The sequence below is a fragment of the Nicotiana tomentosiformis genome, chromosome 5, assembly GCF_000390325.3.
Source record: "Nicotiana tomentosiformis chromosome 5, ASM39032v3, whole genome shotgun sequence".
Classification (NCBI taxonomy): domain Eukaryota; kingdom Viridiplantae; phylum Streptophyta; class Magnoliopsida; order Solanales; family Solanaceae; genus Nicotiana; species Nicotiana tomentosiformis.
Window position 1 is genome coordinate 90,313,861 of NC_090816.1, and position 19,096 is coordinate 90,332,956.

Here is a 19,096-nt window from a genome sequence, read left to right on the forward strand (position 1 = left end):
TTCAGGAAATATTTTTTATGAATTGTCCTGAAATTAAGATTTTTAGTTTAAAAATTCAGGACAGAATAAGTACTGGCTAATCTCTAAATAACATCCCTGAAAATGGCTATCTGTGCACATGCCCCAAACTTTATCAAAACAACTAAATTTGGTATTAGTAATACATAATTTTATAGGCTCAAAACAAATATTACATTATTAGTAATGTGGAGCTTAATTTGTGCTAGGATTATATGGAAGCTGTAATGGCCCCTTAGTTTGATTCACGTTATCCTTAACGACTTCTCTTTATAAATGAATTTTCTATTATTGGGCCAAGCACATACACAATTATACGTAGAAATGATACTAGGTAGCCACTCTAAAGGGATGCTATTTAGGAATTAGCCATTGCGTCCTAAATTTTAATTTTTTCGTTCAATTTTTCGGAACAAAAATGTCCCGAATTATCTTGAAGTTAAGATTTTTAGATCAAAATTTCAGGATAAAATAAGTACAGGCTAATCCCTGAATACCGTCCCTAAGAATGGTTGTTTATGTAATAAAGTGATAAATAGAGTATCATCCACGAGAACTTGTTATTAACTATTAACTAGATTAAACAATCCTAATTATCTAAACAAGAATTAAACCCAAAAGTATTTGAATCTAAACAAATCAAAACGAAAATAAAATAAATAATAAACTTTAAGCAAAGGAAGAACAGGTTTTTATGTTATCAATGTGATGAAAACAATCTAGGATTATGAGCTATATAACAATCTTATTGTGTTCTTCACTTAAATTGACTAACCAATTTATCTAGTTTATTGGTTGACATGGTTAATATTGCTAACAAGAATCTGTCGAATTCTTACGCGTCTATTTAAGCTAACCTAATACCTGTATATCTATGGAGCTAGGATCAACAAGGATGTATTCATAATTCCTGCATAATAACTAAGCAAGACGATTATGAATGCGTATCCTAACCGCGAATCTGTTTTTCGATGTCCATATTCGAGAACTTGCTATACTCAATCCTATTTGCAATCTAGAATTTTCATTTTCGAGTTCAACCCTAGATTCATAGATAGTATTCAATTGGTAATATCAATCAAATAATTAAGCGTAGGATTGACAAGTGTGAATTTTAACCACTTATTCATACCTTCTTGCTATAGTTTTTATTCCGAAAGTTTGTCTCCGAATCTAATGAAAATAGTTGAATTGCAGGTGTACTGGAGAATGTAAGCTTAATGAAGAAAAATAACTAAAAAAGAAGATGTTCTAGCTAAGTTCAGCAAAGAGGAGAAGTGCTAAGAAAAGTGCGGTTCGCAGAATTACATGTGCGGACGCAAAAGCAAGTGCGATCCGCAGAAGAAGAACTGAAGCTTTAGGAACTTTTGGCAGAAGTACGGTCCGCAGATTAAAATGTGCGGTCGCACTTGGTATGCAAAACAGGTTCACACTGACAAGCTTGAAAGATTAGAGAATGAGCAATCGAACAAGTTTGAAGCTTCCTCAAATGCGGTCCGCAGAAATTAAAGTGCAGCCGTAGAAGCTGAAATCCGACCGCAGAACTCCTTCGACTGAAAGCACATGCAACATTAATCCATCAAAGTACGAACCGCAGAAGCTGATGTGCAGCCGCAGAACCCTCCAAATGGCATTTTTATCAGAGATTTCGGGAGCCCTATAAATAGGACTTTATGACTTTTTAGGGCATCTTTTCATTGTAGTAGCTTGTAGTTCGGTATTTTAGCTGTTTGGAAAAGGTTTGAGCTACAACTGGAGAGAATCATCTACTCTTTTATTTTATTTTATTTTAGTTTTATGTCTTTAATTTCTTCTTATTTTCATCTTTTATGTCTATTAACATGAGTAGCTATATTTTTATCTAGGGTTATGATCCAACCCTAGTGTGTAAATCTTATGGGTTATTAACATTATGCTTGCTAATGATTGGGTTAGTGTTATTTAGCCTTAATTATGCTTTAATGTTAGAATTGATGGTTGCAAATATTGATTCATGCCTATTTGACTTTGTTCTTACTTGAGAAAAATGAGTTTAGTCTAGAAAAACTTGACTAACAAGACATTGAACTAGTTGAGTTATTAATTAGTTTAATTAACAAATTTTAATTAGAGTTAGGGATAATCTAACTTGGACTCATATTCAATTGCACCTATAGCTACCATTTGAACTTGAGAGAGCTAAATTGGGCATAATCACTCCTTAACCGAGAGGTGTTGAGTGAGTACTTGAGTATTGAGAGTCATAACAACCCCGATCTACCAAGCAAGTATAAATTTACTTTACCCATTAGGTTTACACCTAGGTTAAGGTTACAACCTTAGGCTTTTCTCTATTTGATAAAACTTTAAAAATATTTCAATTATTACTTGTTTGCTAGCTTAGTCACAATCTTTAGTAGTTTAATTAGCAAAATTGATACACACATTTGTTTGGAAGTTAAATTTAGTTATTTCAAGTTGCTCTCTTAACTATTTACCTTAACACCAATCTAAACTCCTTGTGGTTCGACCCCGACTCGCGTTGGATTTTATTATTGTAATGACCATTTCATATTCTTTTATTTGGGGTGTGAATTGGGCGCGATCAAATTTTTGCACTGTTGCTGGGGAGTTTGCGGTATTATCTATATACTTGAGTTTGTTTCTTGAGTATCTTCTTCTACTTTCGTGATTCTAACTTGTTGAAGTAATTTTAGGTTTCAAATGGCGAATAACGAACTTGGAAATGTACCATTGGAGAGGTGGATGGTGAAGAGGAAAAACTTGATGAAATACCACAAGTTCCACAACAAAATTGCAGAGGGTGTGGGCAACAAGACAATGTGCCTCCACCTCCCTCACCTCTACCACCACCACAACCACAAGTGGATGAACACCGAATTTCGGCCAATGTAGGGTATGCAAGTGCCATAGTTCCCCCTCGCATTAAGACGGGCAATTTTCAAATCACCAATGCGATGCTCACTTTGCTCGAGCAACGAGGTTATTTCATCGAGGCGCCGCATCAAAATGCTTACAAGAATTTGAAAGGTTTTGTCGATACTTGTTGGAGAAGGAAACAAACAAACAAATGTTTCAGAATATGCATTGCGGTTAAGGCTTTTTCCCTTCTCACTAAAGGGTAAGGCTTTGGATTGGTTAGAACGCTTGCCTAATCATTCTATTCATACATGGAATGAATTGGCGGTGAAATTTATTTCAAAGTTCTTCTCTCCCGGGCATATGAAAACTCTACGAGATAAAATATTGGCTTTCAAGCAAGAGCCCACTGAACTTTTGCATGAGATTTGGGAGCGGTATCAGACTATGGTGAAGGAGTGTTCGAATAATGATATGACTAACAACATGATCCAACAAACTTTCTACCGTGGTACTAATACCACGATCAATGTATGGTCAATCAATTAGTCGGAGGAAATTTTATGACAATGCCTTATGTGGAGGAATGTGAGATTCTTGATAAGATGGCGGAAACCTCTTCGGCTTGGCAATCCCTAGCCAATTTTCCCCAAGGTGATCCCAACATGATTCACCTTCATAAAAAATTGCAAGACCATGGGCAAGCTATTACCGAATTGACCACCACAATGACTCAACTCGCTAAAGCTCAACTTCATCAAACTCAAGCTCCTAAGTAAGTTAATTTCATGGAAGTGGTGAGTGTTTTGTCCAACAAGAAGCGGACTAAAGGTTCCCAATTTCAACCCCGGGTGGAGACTTATGCACAAGATGATGGTGGTTATGATCAAGATGACTCCTATCAAGAGCAAGAAGAAGAGGTACAATTTGTGAACAATTACTAAGTGCAACAGAGCAATTTTTAAATCTCTAATTAAAATCAATGGTGATCTTAAAATAACCAAGGTAATTGGGATTCTAACGATTAAGGGAACTGGCATAACAACAACAACCAAGGAAATTGGGGAGGTAATAACTAAGGAAATTGGGGGAACAATAACAATCATACAAATCGGAGTTGGGAGTTCCAAGGACCTCTAATGTATCAACAACTAAGCAACCCACCTCCCTATCCTTCCTATGGTTCAAGTTCTTCAAGCAATAAAATGGATCATATTGAGAACATGTTCAAACAAATGATGGAAATGAATGCGGATTTGGATGCCCAACTCGCCTCTCATACCACATCATTTCGGAATCTTGAAGTTCAAATGGGCAAGCTCTTAACACTCGTCCTAAGGGTGCATTACCAAGTGATACAGTAGTGAACCCAAAGGGTTGTAATAATAAGGGACATGCCATGGCGGTCATCACAAGAAGTGAAAGAGGTGAGAATGCATCCACTTCAAATTAAAAGCAACTTGTTGATGATGATCAAATGATCCAAGAGGAGTACGTCCCACAAAATAATATTCAAGTGCATGATGAAGTTCGGATTGATATTTATGATAGTGTGGAAGACACCCGAGAAGAGGTGAACCCGACTAGGGAACACATCATTGATATGCTGGATCCAGTGGTGCAAAAGGATAAGGCACCCTTGCCAAAGCCTCCACTTTCTTACCCTCAAAGGCTAGCTAAGAAAAATGGTTAGAATCAATTCAAGAAGTTTATTCAATGATGAAAGGTCTCTCTATTAATGTGCCATTGGTGGAAGATTTGGAACAAATGGCCCGGTTATACCAAGTTTATGAAAGATCTTGTGACCAAGAAGAGGCCGATGAACTTTGAAACGTTCAAGGTCACTCATCAAGTTAGTGCTATTGTTCATTCCATGGCTCCTAAGTTGGAGGGTCACGACGCTTTCACAATTCCTTGTACTATTAGAAGTGCTGATTTTTCAAAAGCTCTTTGTGATCTTGGGGCGAGTAATAATTTGATGCCCTATTCGGTGTTCAAAACTTTGGAGATTGGGAAATCAAGACCCACATCTATGATGTTACAAATGGCCGATCGCACAATGAAAAAACCGTTGGGTGTGAGTAAATGTATTGGTCCGAGTTGATAAATTTATTCTCCCAGCAAACTTTGTGAATCTTGATTGTGAGGTTGATTATGAAGTGTCTATCATTCTTGGAAGGCCTTTCCTTGCTACGGGTAAGGCCCTTTGTGATATTGAAGTCGGAGAACTCACTTTCTGGGTTAGTGACGAACAAGTGATATTTTATGTGTGCAAGTCTATGCGTCAACCAAATAGCAATGAGGTGTGCTCTTTTGTGGGTTTGGTGACCGATGTCATTATTGATGATACTAGTACCACAATAAATGTTGGTGATATGTTGGAAGCAATTTTGCTCAACTTTGATGATGATGAGATAGATTGGTTCATGGAATGTGTGAACTCTATGCAAGGAATGAGGTCTTACAATTTTGCACCCTGAAAGTTATCATTGGATCTTGAGAATAGGAAGACTCCTCCTACAAAGACTTCAATTGAAGAGCCACCTACCTTGGAGTTGAAGCCATCTCCACCCTACCTTCGGTATGAATTTCTTGTCCCGTGCTCTATTTTATAGATTATTCTTTCCTCTTGTTTTACTAACGTGCATGTAGATTCTACATTGGCGATCTTACAAAGGAGGAATAAATCTACTGGATGGACTTTGGCAGACATTCAGGGTCTAAACCCCCCATTTTGCATGCACAAGATCAAGTTGGAGGATGGTGCTAAACCATCTATTGAACATCAAAGAGGACTCAATGAGCTTATGCAAGAAGTGGTCAAAAAGGAGATTATCAAATAGTTGACTTCAGAGGTTGTCTACCTCATTTCCAAGCGTTCATGGACTTCTCCGATTCAATATGCCCCACAGAAGAGGGGAATGACTGTTATTACCAATGATAGGAAAGATTTGATACCTACAAGAACAATCATCGGTTGAAGAGTTTGTTTAGATTATCGAAAGCTCAACAAAGTCACAAGGAAGGACCATTTCCTTCTCCCTTTCATGGATCAAATGCTTGATAGGTTGGCCGGTCGTGATTTCTATTGCTTTTTTATGGTTACTCGGGATACAACCAAATTCTTATTGCACCGGAAGACTAAGAGAAAACTACTTTTACATGCCCATATGGTACCTTTGCTTTAAAGAGGATGCCTTTTGGATTGTGCAATGCACCAGTGACTTTTCAATAGTGTATGATGGCTATCTTCACGGACATGGTGGAAGACTATCTTGAGATCTTCATGGATGACTTTTTGGTAGTTGGGGATTCCTTTGATGATTGTCTTGCTAATTTGGACAAGGTGTTGGCTAGATGTGAGAAAATAAATATGGTAATCAATTGGGAGAAATGTCATTTCATGATTGAGGAAGGCATTTTTCTTGGCCATAAGATTTCAAAGAATGTTATTGAAGTGGATAAGGCGAATATTAAAGTTATTTCTAAGCTTCTACCTCCCACCTCGGTAAAAGGCGTGAGGAGTTTCTCGGGTCATGCGGGATTCTACCAGAGATTCATCAAAGACCTTTATAAAGTGGTGAACCCTTTGTGCAAACTCCTCGAGAAAGATGCCAAGTTCTATTTCAATGATGATTGTATGAGAGCTTCTGAACAATTGAATCTCAAGTTGACAACTACTCCTATTATTACGTCTCCAAATTGGAGTTTGTTGTTTGAGCTCATGTGTGATGCAAGTGATGTAGCGGTTGGGGTTTCTTTATGGCAACATATCAGAAACATTTTCCACCCGGTCTACTATGCTAGTAAGACCATGAATAGTTCCCAAGTCAACTATACTGTTACGGAGAAGGAGCTAATTGCCATTATGTTTGCTATTGAGAATTTCTGCTCGTACTTGATGGGTGCCAAAGTTATTGTGCACACAGATCATACGGAACTTCGCCATCTTATGAGCAAAAAACAATCTAAAGCTCGTTTGATGAGATGGGTGCTTTTGTTTCAAGAGTTTGATATTGACATCCAAGACAAGAAGGGAAGTGAAAATCAAGTGGCGGACCACTTGTCTCGTTTGGAGGAGGAGGGGAGGCCACATGATGGCCTTGAGATCAATGATTCTTTCCTGATGAGCAACTCTTGGCACTTTCAATAAATGAGTACCATGGTTTGCAAATTTAGCAAATTTCCTTGTAAGTGATATCATTTCGGAAGAGTTCACTTCAAACCAAAGGAAGAAGATCAAGAGGGATTGTTAAGACTACTATTGGGATGAACCATACCTTTTTCGGATTTGTACGGATGAGGTGATTAGAAGATATGTGCCGGAGGAAGAACAAAGTGATATTCTTGGGGCTTATCATTCTTCACCTTATGGTGGTCATTATGGTGGGTCAAGAACGACAGATAAATTCATGGTTTCTATTGGCCTACTTTCTACAAAGATGCAAATGATTTGGTAAGAAGATGTGATAACGGGCCAGTGAAATTTCAAAGAAACACGAGATACTCCTTACAACCATCTTGGAGATTGATATCTTTGATGTTTGAGCATTGACTTCATGAGCCCTTTTGTGAGACATTTTGGTCGCGGTGGATTATGTGTCTAAATGGGTTGAAGTCGTTGCTTTACCTATAATGAGGCTAGAAGTGTGGTGGCTTTCATGAAGAGGAATATTTTCACAAGGTTTGGGACTCCGCGGGTAATCATAAGTGATGGAGGGTCGCACTTTTGCAATGAGGCATTTGACTTTGTTGTAAAGTATGGTGTCACTCACAGTGACAACCCCTTATTATCCACAATGAAGTGGTTAAGTGGAAGTTTCCAACTGCAAGATAAAGAGTATTTTGTCCAAGACAGTGAATGCAAATCGGTTGGATTGGACTAAGAAGCTTGATGATGCTCTAGGGCATATAGAACGACTTATTAAACACCTATAAGAATGTATCCATATTGTTTAGTATTCAAAAAAGCTGGTTATCTTCTGGTGGAATTAGAGCACAAGGCATGGTGGGCCTTGAAGAAACTAAATCTTGATTGGGATATAGCCGCTAACTTACGGGTTGCATAGTTGAATGAATTTGATGAATTTCGGTACCATGCATATGAGAGTTCGTCCTTGTACAAAGAAAAGATGAAGTACCTTCATGAAATGTATATATAGAACAAGGATTTCAAGGTCGGTGATCTAGTGTTGTTGTTCAACTCAAGGTTGAGAATATTTCCCGAGAAGCTTAAATCGAAGTGGAGTGGTCCATTTGAAATTATTGGTGTGATACCCTTTGGTGCTTTGGACTTGAAGAACAAGAACAATGAAATATTTTGAGTCAATGGTCACCTAGTGAAGTATTACATAGGAAACGTTGGTGAAAGCAACCTGGTGGCAGTTCTTTACTTCAATTAAGGATGCTATGACATTGCATCGTGCCACGATGTTAAAATAAGGCGCTTCTTTGGAGGCAACCCAAGTTCTTTTCCTTCTAATCTTTTAGTTTAGATGTTTATTGAATTTATCTATATTTGAAGTGTGATGCAGTGATCAGTGTTAGGTACTGAGAGATGGATGAAGATGTGGCATTACATGGAAAACTACAGACTGTACTTTTATTTGTGCGCCCGCAGAAGAGAAAATGCGGGCAACAGAAATTTGATTGCGATCGCAAATTTTTACTGCGGACCTTAGATGCAAAGGCAGCCCAAATGCTAAAACAAGGATCCTCTGAACTTTTCTTGCAACAGTGCGGAGCCAAATTTGCGGCCTATGACATAATTTCGCGGCCGCATGAGAGCACTTTCAGAGAGGTCACTGAAAACATGTTGACAGAAGTGCTGCCGCACTTGAAAAAGTGCGGACCGCACAAATATATGCTCTCCATCGCCCAGATAATAGAGTGCAAACTGTAGTTGGAATTTTGCGGCTGTACTCGATCTCTCTCTTACCCGACCCACGCAATAGTATAAATAGAACAATAAGTCATCATTTTACACTTTTTGCCATTTTCACCCAGTAACAGAGATTTTACTGGAGATCCATTTGCACACACAACTGACCACACACATTTCAATCATTCTACTTGCACTAGCACAATCTGGTATGCAATATTTCGATCTTGTTACCTTTCTTTGGAATTTTTTCTTGATTTTTAACTTTTTTCTTAGGTCATCTATGTTACATCCCTTATTTTTGTCTATGTGGGGTAATTTAAGAATGGATATTTGTGAATTCATGCTTAGATTGGGTTGGGTCTATTGATATCATGCCTTTATGTTTCCCAGTTAGATTGAATAAAATTACATAACCTAGGTAGTAACTAAACTTCGAACTTTACTGTTCTTGATTATGCAGACCGTATTTGAAATTTTGTGGTCCGCAATTACTGGTTTTGGTTGCCTGGTTGATAGCCCAAATTATGCGGCCGCAATTTAAATTGTGCGGACCGTAATTAGAATTTTGCGGCCGCATAGAAAGGTCTGTACTATCCTTCAAAAACCTTTCTCTAATGGTCTGATGCCTCACTGCAAAAGTGTGACCGCACTTCCACTCTCTCTTATGCATGTTTAATAATAAACACCCTAATGCTCTTATGCTTTTCTCTACTACTATTGTGACTCCTAACTACTTTGTACCACATGTAAATGACTAGTTGTCATGCCCCAAAACCTAACCCGTCATGACTGCGCCTATCGGTGGTACTAGGCAAGCCGACCTTCCCAAAAATACTTTCAAATTAATATAAAAGTAAAGGAAAGCTTTCCATATCAGGAATGTTTCATAAAAATCAAAGTTGAACTCAATATAGAATCAAAATGCGGAAACAAACCCCAAACATTTGGGTGTAACTAGTCATGAGCGTCTAAGTATTTAAAATTATTACAGTCAATGTCTAAATATCAGTACAACACGGAAAGAAATATGGAAGGAGTAAAAAGGTCCTGCGGACGCTGGTAGCTACCTTGTAGTCTCCGAAACTCAAGCAGGCCTGGACTCAACAATCTCCGTGCTCAGACACACCTGGATCTACACATGAAGTGTAGGGTGTAGCATGAGTACAATCAACTCAGCAAGTAACATAAATAAATAAGGAACTGAGAAGCAGTGACGAGCTATATAATACAGTTCATTTTAAAAGTTTTAAGTAAAGAGTGAACATGCTTTCAAATCCTATGGTATAAGTCAAATCAGTTCGCGCTCATGTAAAACAGATATGAATCTTCCAGAAATTTCACAACAACAACAGATAATAATAAATGAAAGCAAGTACAGCCTCTCAAGGCAGCAGTCACTCAACCCATATCAACAGCTCACACTCTCGGCTCTCAGCCCTCAATACACACTCTCAATAGGTACATGCGCTTACTGGGGGTGTTCAAACTCATGAGGGGCTCCTACAACCCAAGCGCTAATCTGCATGGATAACTCACATGTTGTATGGACAACTCACGTTCTATAATATCATATCTGGATCCGCACGGACAACTCACATGTTGCACGGACAACTTATGTGCCATAGTATAAATATAAGGATCCGTACGGATAACTCACGTGCCATATAACAATACCTCATAACCAGGACCTCGGCCTTACTCAGTCATGGACCTCTCTAGTCTTGTAGCGCTCAATAAAGAAAGGAAAAACAGCCCAAATCAAAGTGTTACAGTATATCATCAGGGAAAACAAATAACAGAGACTGAGGTAAACATGTACAAGAATCACTATGACTGAGTATAACTACCATGAGTAGGAATATAGCCTAAGCATGATTTCTAACATGAAAGGCAGTCAAGTTCTAGTAGACAAGAATGCATATAAACACAAATAAAGGCTATTAGACTTCACAGTGTCCCGGGACGGACCAAGTCTAAATCCCTCACAGCGTACATCCACACGCCCGTCACCTAGCATGGGTGCCACCTCCAAACAGTCACATCATACCAAACTCCGGGTTTCATACCCTCAAAACCAGATTTAAAACTGTCACTTACCTCAACAGTGTAGAACTCCTACTTCGAAATGCTCTTTTTTCTCGAACCGGCCTCCAAATGACCCGAATCTAGCAACGAGCAATAATATACGATCAATATGAGCTAAAGGAATAAATCCCACAAGGAAAATACCAATTATAGGACAAATCCTGAAATTCACTCAAACCCGCCCCCTGGGTCCATGTCTCGAAATCCGACAAAAGTCACAAAACCCGAAAGCTCATTCACTCCCGAGTCTACCCATACAAAATTTATCAAAATCTGACCTCATTTGGTCCCTCAAATCCCCAAATTACTCTCTCCAAAATCTCAAGCCCTAACCCCTTACTTCACTCCATAAAATCCTACTAACTAGGTGAGAAATTAACGGGAAAACACCATAGCTAATGATAATAGAGCTCAAGCAACTTACCTCAGTGAATACCCTTGAATCCCCTTCAAAAATCACTCCCAAAAGCTCCAAAAACCGACTTGGAAATGGTGGAAATGAACCAAAATTCGCGAAGTATTCAATTTATAGTTTCTGCCCAGGTCTTTCGCACATGCAGCTAAATATGCGCACCTGCGGTGCCGCATCTGTGCAAGAACTTCTGCACCTACGGAAAATCAATAAAAATCCCAACTTCGCACCTGCGCTCCATATCCGCATATGCGACCACGCAGGTGCGAAAAAAGACCTCGCACATGCGGCCACTGCATGACCTCCTCACTTCCGCTTCTGCGGGCACCTATCCGCATTTGCGGACTCGCAGATACGACCTCTCCTACGCACCTGCGGACCCAGCCTACCTCAACACTTTCCACACCTACGAACTCCCATGCGCGCCTGCGACCTTGCACCTGCGGCTCCCCCTCCGCAGGTGCGGAAATACTAGTAGCAGCAGCTTCAACTGCATTTTCCAACTTCAAACAATCTGTTAACCACCCGGACTCACTCTGAGCGCCTCAGGACCTCAACCAAATATACCAACAAGTCATATATCAACATACAAACTTAATCGAACCTTTGAAACACTCAAAACAATATCAAAACACCAAATTACCCCCGGATTCAAGCCTAAGAACTTCTAAACTTCCGAATTCCACAAACGATGTCGAATCCTACCAAAACACGTCTGAATGACCTCAAATTTTACACACATGTCAAAAATGACACCATGAATCTACTCCAATTTCCGGAAATCCATTCCGACCCCGATATCAAATTTTCCACTGCCGACCGAAATCGCCAAATTTCTAACTTCGCTAATTCAAGCCTAATTCTACTACGGACCTCCAAATCACATTCCGGACACACTCCTAAGTCAAAAATCACCTAAAGAAGCTAATGGAACCATCAGAATTAAAATTCGAGATCGTTTATACATAAATCAACATCTGGTTGACCTTTCCAACTTTAGCTTCTCCTTAAAGACTAAGTGTCTCAATCCACTCCGAAACAACTGCGGACCCGAACCAACTAACACAGTTGTTAAACCCCATATTTTCGTACGTGAAAGTACGCCATAAATAAATTGATGGAAGCTCAGAAATGAGATGTTACATCCCACATTTTTGTATGTTAAAGTTTCGTCGTAAGTTAATCGGCGTAAATTTGGGAATGAGATTATTTTGAGATTATAAGCATTATGCTATTTCAAACGAGTGATGAGTAAATTCATGAAGGTGAGAGGGTAAGCAAATCCAAGAAAATGAATTTGTCGAAGTTTGACATTATGGAATAAAATATGGCCCGAGCTAAAATACCCAGTATTCATGGACTAGTACCATACAAGGTATCCCATGACCATGATAGTAAGGTGTATAAGGTATGTTAAAAGGGAGTAGTATTTTAAGTAATTTGAGATAATTCTTAATTATGTGAATAATTGGTTAATTATTGGCTTAATGGGAGATTAACCATATAATTAAGGATTTGTGGATAATTAAAAAGTGGGGACAAAGGCCCCCACGTGGCAGCCCATGAAATGATTAATAAAGTCACCAAGTGACTCATATGATATGAAGAAAGGTGGCACATATTTGAGGGGTTCTTAGCTAAGTCATCACCTACTAAGATAAGTCTCTTTTTGTTATATAACGATAGAAGCTCTCCTAACCAATTGCTACTGTTTCATTCATTATCCAAAAGAGCTAGATGCTAATACTTTTGTGTTAAAGACAATAGAGGGATTTCCAAAAGTATCGTTTCCCTACTTTTAAAGAAGAATTTCATTTCAGAATCTTGTGTCATACTTTTGGTTGGCAATACTATATTATTGAAGATATTGTTTCCTAGATATTCCTATCAATTGAGAGATTGGAGGATACGGATTTTTTCCTACTTCGATCCGCCGATTACGTGTTGTCGCAATTGACGTGTGTTAGGGGGGGTTGTCAAGAGAATCGGCTCAGGTATGTTAAGGTTATCCCTTCTTTCTTTTTGGCATGATCTATACGACACGAACGAAATGAGCAGATGCACAAATTCCATGAATGACTCTATTCATAGAAATACTAGAGATGCTTATGTTCTTGTTTCCCCATGTGTTATATTATTTTATCATCTGTTCATGGGTCTCAAAAATACGTAAGTTGGTAAAGTTTATTTCATGATATTAATCAGAGGCATAACGGTCTTATGACGTACCGAAAGATTTTATTAACGTATTTCATATGCATTTCATGCATTTATACATGCACATTGGCCCATGACCACGCGTTATATACACGTATATATATGTATATGGGATATGGGAAAAGTTATGGCGTTATATACGCACCACCACCTGATCAGCTGGTATACGTTGATGATTTTGCCCACAGTGGCCGAGATGATATGATGGGATGCCCTTAGAGGCTTGATGATGCTATGAAACATGTACCTATGCACGACATGACATTCATACGCATATCCACGACATTATAATTATTTCATGATTTACAGAGTTATCCAGACTTACAGGTTGAGTCATTTACTCTATATTTCTTCCATGTCTGTTATGTACTTATTTATGTGCCTTACATACTCGATACATTACTCGTACTGACGTCCCTTTTGCTTGGGGATGCTGTGTTTCATGCCCGCAGGTCCCGATAGACAGTTCGAGAGCCCTCCAAGTAGGCTATCAGCTCAGCGGAAGATGTTGGTGCGCTCCATTTGCTTCGGAGTTGCTTGTTTGGTTAGTATGATTTAGACGTGTATTGTTGGGTATGGAGGGACTCTATCCCGACCTTTATGAAAATTATGTATTCTTATAGGCTTGTAGACAAATGTCATGTACGTAAAAGATTGTATGGCCTTGTCGGCCTATGTTCAGTATACGAGTGGTTATTTTGGTCTTATAGGCCCGTATATCTTATGTATAAATTGTTATCACATATTGTATTCTACTTATCTCACGGCAGCCTTCCGGCTCAGTTATCTATGATAGTATGACATAAAAAGATACGTTATGTTGGTACTCGGTTGAGTAAGGTACCGGGTGCCCGCCGCGGCCCATCGGTTTGGGTCGTGACAAAAGTGGCATCAGAGTAGTTCTGTCCTAAGGAGTCTACAAGCCGTGTGTAATAGAGTCTTGTTTATGGGTGTGTCATGCACCACACTTTTAAGCGGGTGGCTACAGGGCATTTAGAATTGTCACTTTTTCTTCTTACTCTAGATCGTGTGGTAGAGCTCGGTTGTAAGAACTCAATTTCCTAAATTCTATCTTATTCATAATACGACGATGCCTACATCTAGAGAGCTGTTTGGTAAGGGATTGAATGTGGCTGTGGAAGAATTGAGTCAGAGGAACTCGATTTTGCATCTTGCTTATGATGAATGTAAGGTCTCCAGCAGAACATGAGGATACTATGACGTGCAAGCTTCTTAATAAGGATCCCTAAGGCAAGAATATCTATCCACTCTTATGGTAAAAAAAGGAATAAGAGATTTAGAAGCTAGATACAAGTTTCAACAAGTAAAAGAAGTAAGGTGAAGAAGGGTACGAGGAACCCAGTTAATGAAGATTAACAGTATTTCCCACTCAGGTAGATCAATGTAAGCATTTTGAGTTACCTTCAACAGTAACAGAGGTATGTACAATCGGCCACACCAATATCGGTAGTGCCCTATAAGGGCTAACATAAGTAGTATAAGAGAAGGACAGATATTAGGATCCTCCTAGGGTTAGAGTGACCCAAAATGACGGATGGATTATTTGCGTTAGTTGACATTTCCGAAGGATATTGCAAATGTGCTAATAGATCTCCTTGTGAGACACCTAGATGGTGCAATCTAGGATAGTATAGCTAGATATGAATACTAGAATGTCCAAGGACAGGCACTGGAATCTTGGAAGGAATAAATATTATCTTAGTATAGCTCCCGTCCGTAGTAGAGCGTGAATGCTGGGCAACCCGAAGAGCCAATGAATGAAGCAAGGGGAGCTAAAACTGAAAGCATATTTTGTCGATGTTTTTAGAAAAAAAGTGATAGACAGAAATATTAGTAGGGAAATAAGAAGAGAGATAATGAAGCAATATGAGTAAGATGTGAGACATGGAAGACAACGGTGGATCAAAAAGATGACAGTATTACAGAGTCTATAGTCAAGTGAAGGAAAATACGAGAGGTGACATGCCTTGAGACAACAAAAGAATATAGGCCATAAAGTCATATCCTCATTTCGAGAAATAAGTTCGTGACTCCAACGCGACTACCAGAAGGGATAGTTAGACCCTAGAGTAGTAGAAATTAGTATGGGCTGGTGAACAAGATAAAATAATCATGGATTCGGGACTGAGTGATTTGATAATTGTCGGCATCATGAGAAATTCAGAGATTGCATTTCGGAAATAATAGAATGGACGACAGAAGAATAACCCTTAAAGGTCATTCAGGAAGACGCTTTCCTAAAGCAAGCAATGTGAGCAAAGTTAAGCTTAAAGTACCACGTGTGCCAGTTACACTAAGTGTCACCCTCGTGAGTAAGGAATTTTGTTATCCTTAGTGCAGAAGGATTACCGCACGGCGGGTAAGAGTCATCGATGATGTGAAAAGATGCCAAAGAGGTAAAACATCTATACGTAGATCATCATAGCGCTAAATCTTAGTACTTCCCTAAAGAGGGAAATATGGAGTGATGTGGCATTAAATCAGAATTAAGCAGTTCTAGTAACAATGAAATGGTAAAAGAATGCGATAAAAAATAAGAAAAGGAGTGAGATTGCACTTATCCAAATCCTACAGACATGCTACAATTCCAGAATATTATGCAAGCACGACGTTAAGGAAAGGAAGTAAGGGTTCCTGCCCGGAATATTATTGATAAATAAGGAGTACAAGAGGTAAGTTAGACAAAGGAAATAACCCAAGAGAGATTACGCGGAATATTGATATGAGAATGGGCCAACGAGTAGTTAGCACTTGATTCAGGAAGAGCCTAGTTATGGCTAGACAGGAGGTTACAGACGAATCAACAGATCATGCAAGATAAACATAGTAAAACCCAATATAGTAAATTCAACCTCGCAGTAATGTCATTGTACTACTCGAAATATATTCAGATAGTAGTCGGGATAGTTAAAGGTATCGTATGAATGTTACGGGAATAAAATAGAGTGCCACCGGGAAGACAGTCAAAATATCAGCGCAGAAGCAACCCTACAAGCACAAGGGCATAGAGGTAAGTAACTATAAATAATTATAAGCAAGGAAGGACATCAAAAGGTCCGTAATAAGCTCACAACTTTGCAAGAATTAGAGGGTCCTCCCTAAGTACTACAATGAAAAACTAGCCGAGAAAGTAAGGAAGAAGGCTTCGACCTAAGCTCAGTGACCTAAAGAGGAAGTGATCTTATAACAACAGTCTCACAATAATGTTGTATGTACTCCATGAGAAAGTGGAACCTACCATGGCTAAGGAACGAGAAGAAAAAAAATCAAAAGTAATATTCGAGACCATGTGAGTTGTACAAAAATTTCGGCATGCGTGGGAACTAAGATAAGCTAAGTATACACGCAACAGAGGAAAAGAAAGACTAGGAAAAGTAATAGCTTACATTTAAAGGAAGCTCAGAGGGAACAAAAGGGATTATGCACTTAAGACTTCAGAGTGATATCCATGCACCATATATGTTGTCATTTATACAGACATAGAAGACTCTGGTATAAGTTAAAAGAAAGAATTGAGTCTAGGACATAGACAAAGGATTAAATTGTTAGGAGATTGTATCATAGATATTCCATAATGCCCATGAAAGGCTAAAGTAATAACTAATACCAGAAGCCACAGATCGGAAGATAGCTTAAGCCTACATAAAGGCTGATCAGAAGGAAGAGGAAACTAAAAGAGTTACATCAACCAAGTAAATCAAGAGTCTGATTATTGGACCCAGAAAATTATAGAAATCGTGGTTGAGAACATTGCAGGATCACTCTTAATATCAGAGGCACAGGAAAGATAGTACATTAGACATATTCTATAATGTCTCTACGATAAGGCCAGTTAGAAGAGTACCAGCCTCAGTATGAAGCTCCCACCGAATTGTATATGCACCAGAGATGCAAGTATTATAATAAAATTTCAAGTTATGGACGTGAATTATACTTATGTGGAAGGAAGGTCATGAAAAAGATAGAAGATACGATACAAGATTTGAAGGAAAGTAAGGTAAAGGTGAACAACATACGAGATACTCAGGTGCAGAAGATTGTGAATCATCCATACTTCAGATTGAGGGCTAGAAGCATTGTGATTCAGTATCCAGGGAGGATAGCGGCATCGTCAGTGGCATATCTTCCAACCTATGGTTTCTAGGTATCGAGAAGTCTAGTAAAAAGAGTAAAGAAGAGTTAGAAACGATACGGTGTCTCGCTTGATGTTTCAGAATGACATAAGGAAATCTATGGTGCAAGCAAGTTGAAGGAAGGTTGTGAGTAGTATAAATAGATATGTGTAGGTCACAAGCTAAAGTATGGTAAAGCGACAAGGCTTTAGGAAGACATGAGTAAGGCTTTAGGCTCTGGTATCTCTAACCTCTAAAGCAAGCCACCCGATCTCTGATGTTCATACTTAACCTACTGACAGTTGAGACACCGAGCCACAAACCCAACTATATCCTTCTTTATCCGCTTCCACCAATAGTGCTGCCTTAAATCCTGGTACATCTTCGCGGGTCCCGGATGGATGGAATACCGCGAGCTGTGGGCCTCCTCAAGAATCAACTCCCTGAGCCCATCTATATTAGGCACACATATCCGGCCCTGCATCCTCAACACGCCATCATCACCAACAGTCACATCTCAGGCATCACCTCGCTGAACCCTATCCTGAAGAACGAGCAAGTGGGGGTCATCATACTGACGCTCCCTGATACGGTCATAAAGAGAAGACATGGAGACCACACAAGCCAAAACCTGACTCGGTTCCGAAATATCCAACCTGAGAAGCTGGCCCGCTAAGGCCTGAACATCCAATGCCAAGGGTCTCTCTGCTGCTGGGAGATATGCTAAACTCCCCAAAATCTCCGCCCGATGACTCAAAGCATCGGCCACCACATTGGCCTTCCCCGGATGGTACAAAATGGTGATATCGTAGTCCTTAAGAAGCTCTAACCATCTCCGCTGACGCAAGTTAAGGTCCTTCTGCTTCAACAAATACTGCAAACTCCGGTGATCAGTATAGATATCACGATGAACCCCATACAAATAATGACGCCAAATCTTTAAGGCGTGAACAATGACTGCTAACTCAAGATCATGGACATGATAGTTCTTCTCATGAGTCTTCAACTGGCGCGAGTCATAGGCAATCACCCTACCCTCCTGCATTAGAACACAACCAATACCTACCCTCGAGGCATCACATTACACGGTGTAAGAACCTGAAGCTGATGGCAGAACTAACACTGGAGCTGTAGTCAAGGCAATCTTGAGCTTCTGGAAGCTCTCATCACACTCATCAGACCACCTGAATGGAGAACCCTTTTGGGTCAATTTGGTCAAGGGTGATGCAATAGATGAAAATCCCTCCATAAAGTGACGGTAATAACCCGCCAAACCATGAAAGCTCCTAATCTTTGTGGCTGAGGATGATCTAGGACAACTCTGCACCACCTCTATCTTCTTCGGATCCACCTGAATACCCTCACTGGACACCACGTGCCCCAAGAATTCAACTGAACCGAGCCAAAACTCACACTTGGAGAACTTTGCATAAAGCTTCTCCTCCCCCAATCTCTTCAATACAACCCTCAAATGCTGAGCATGCTCCT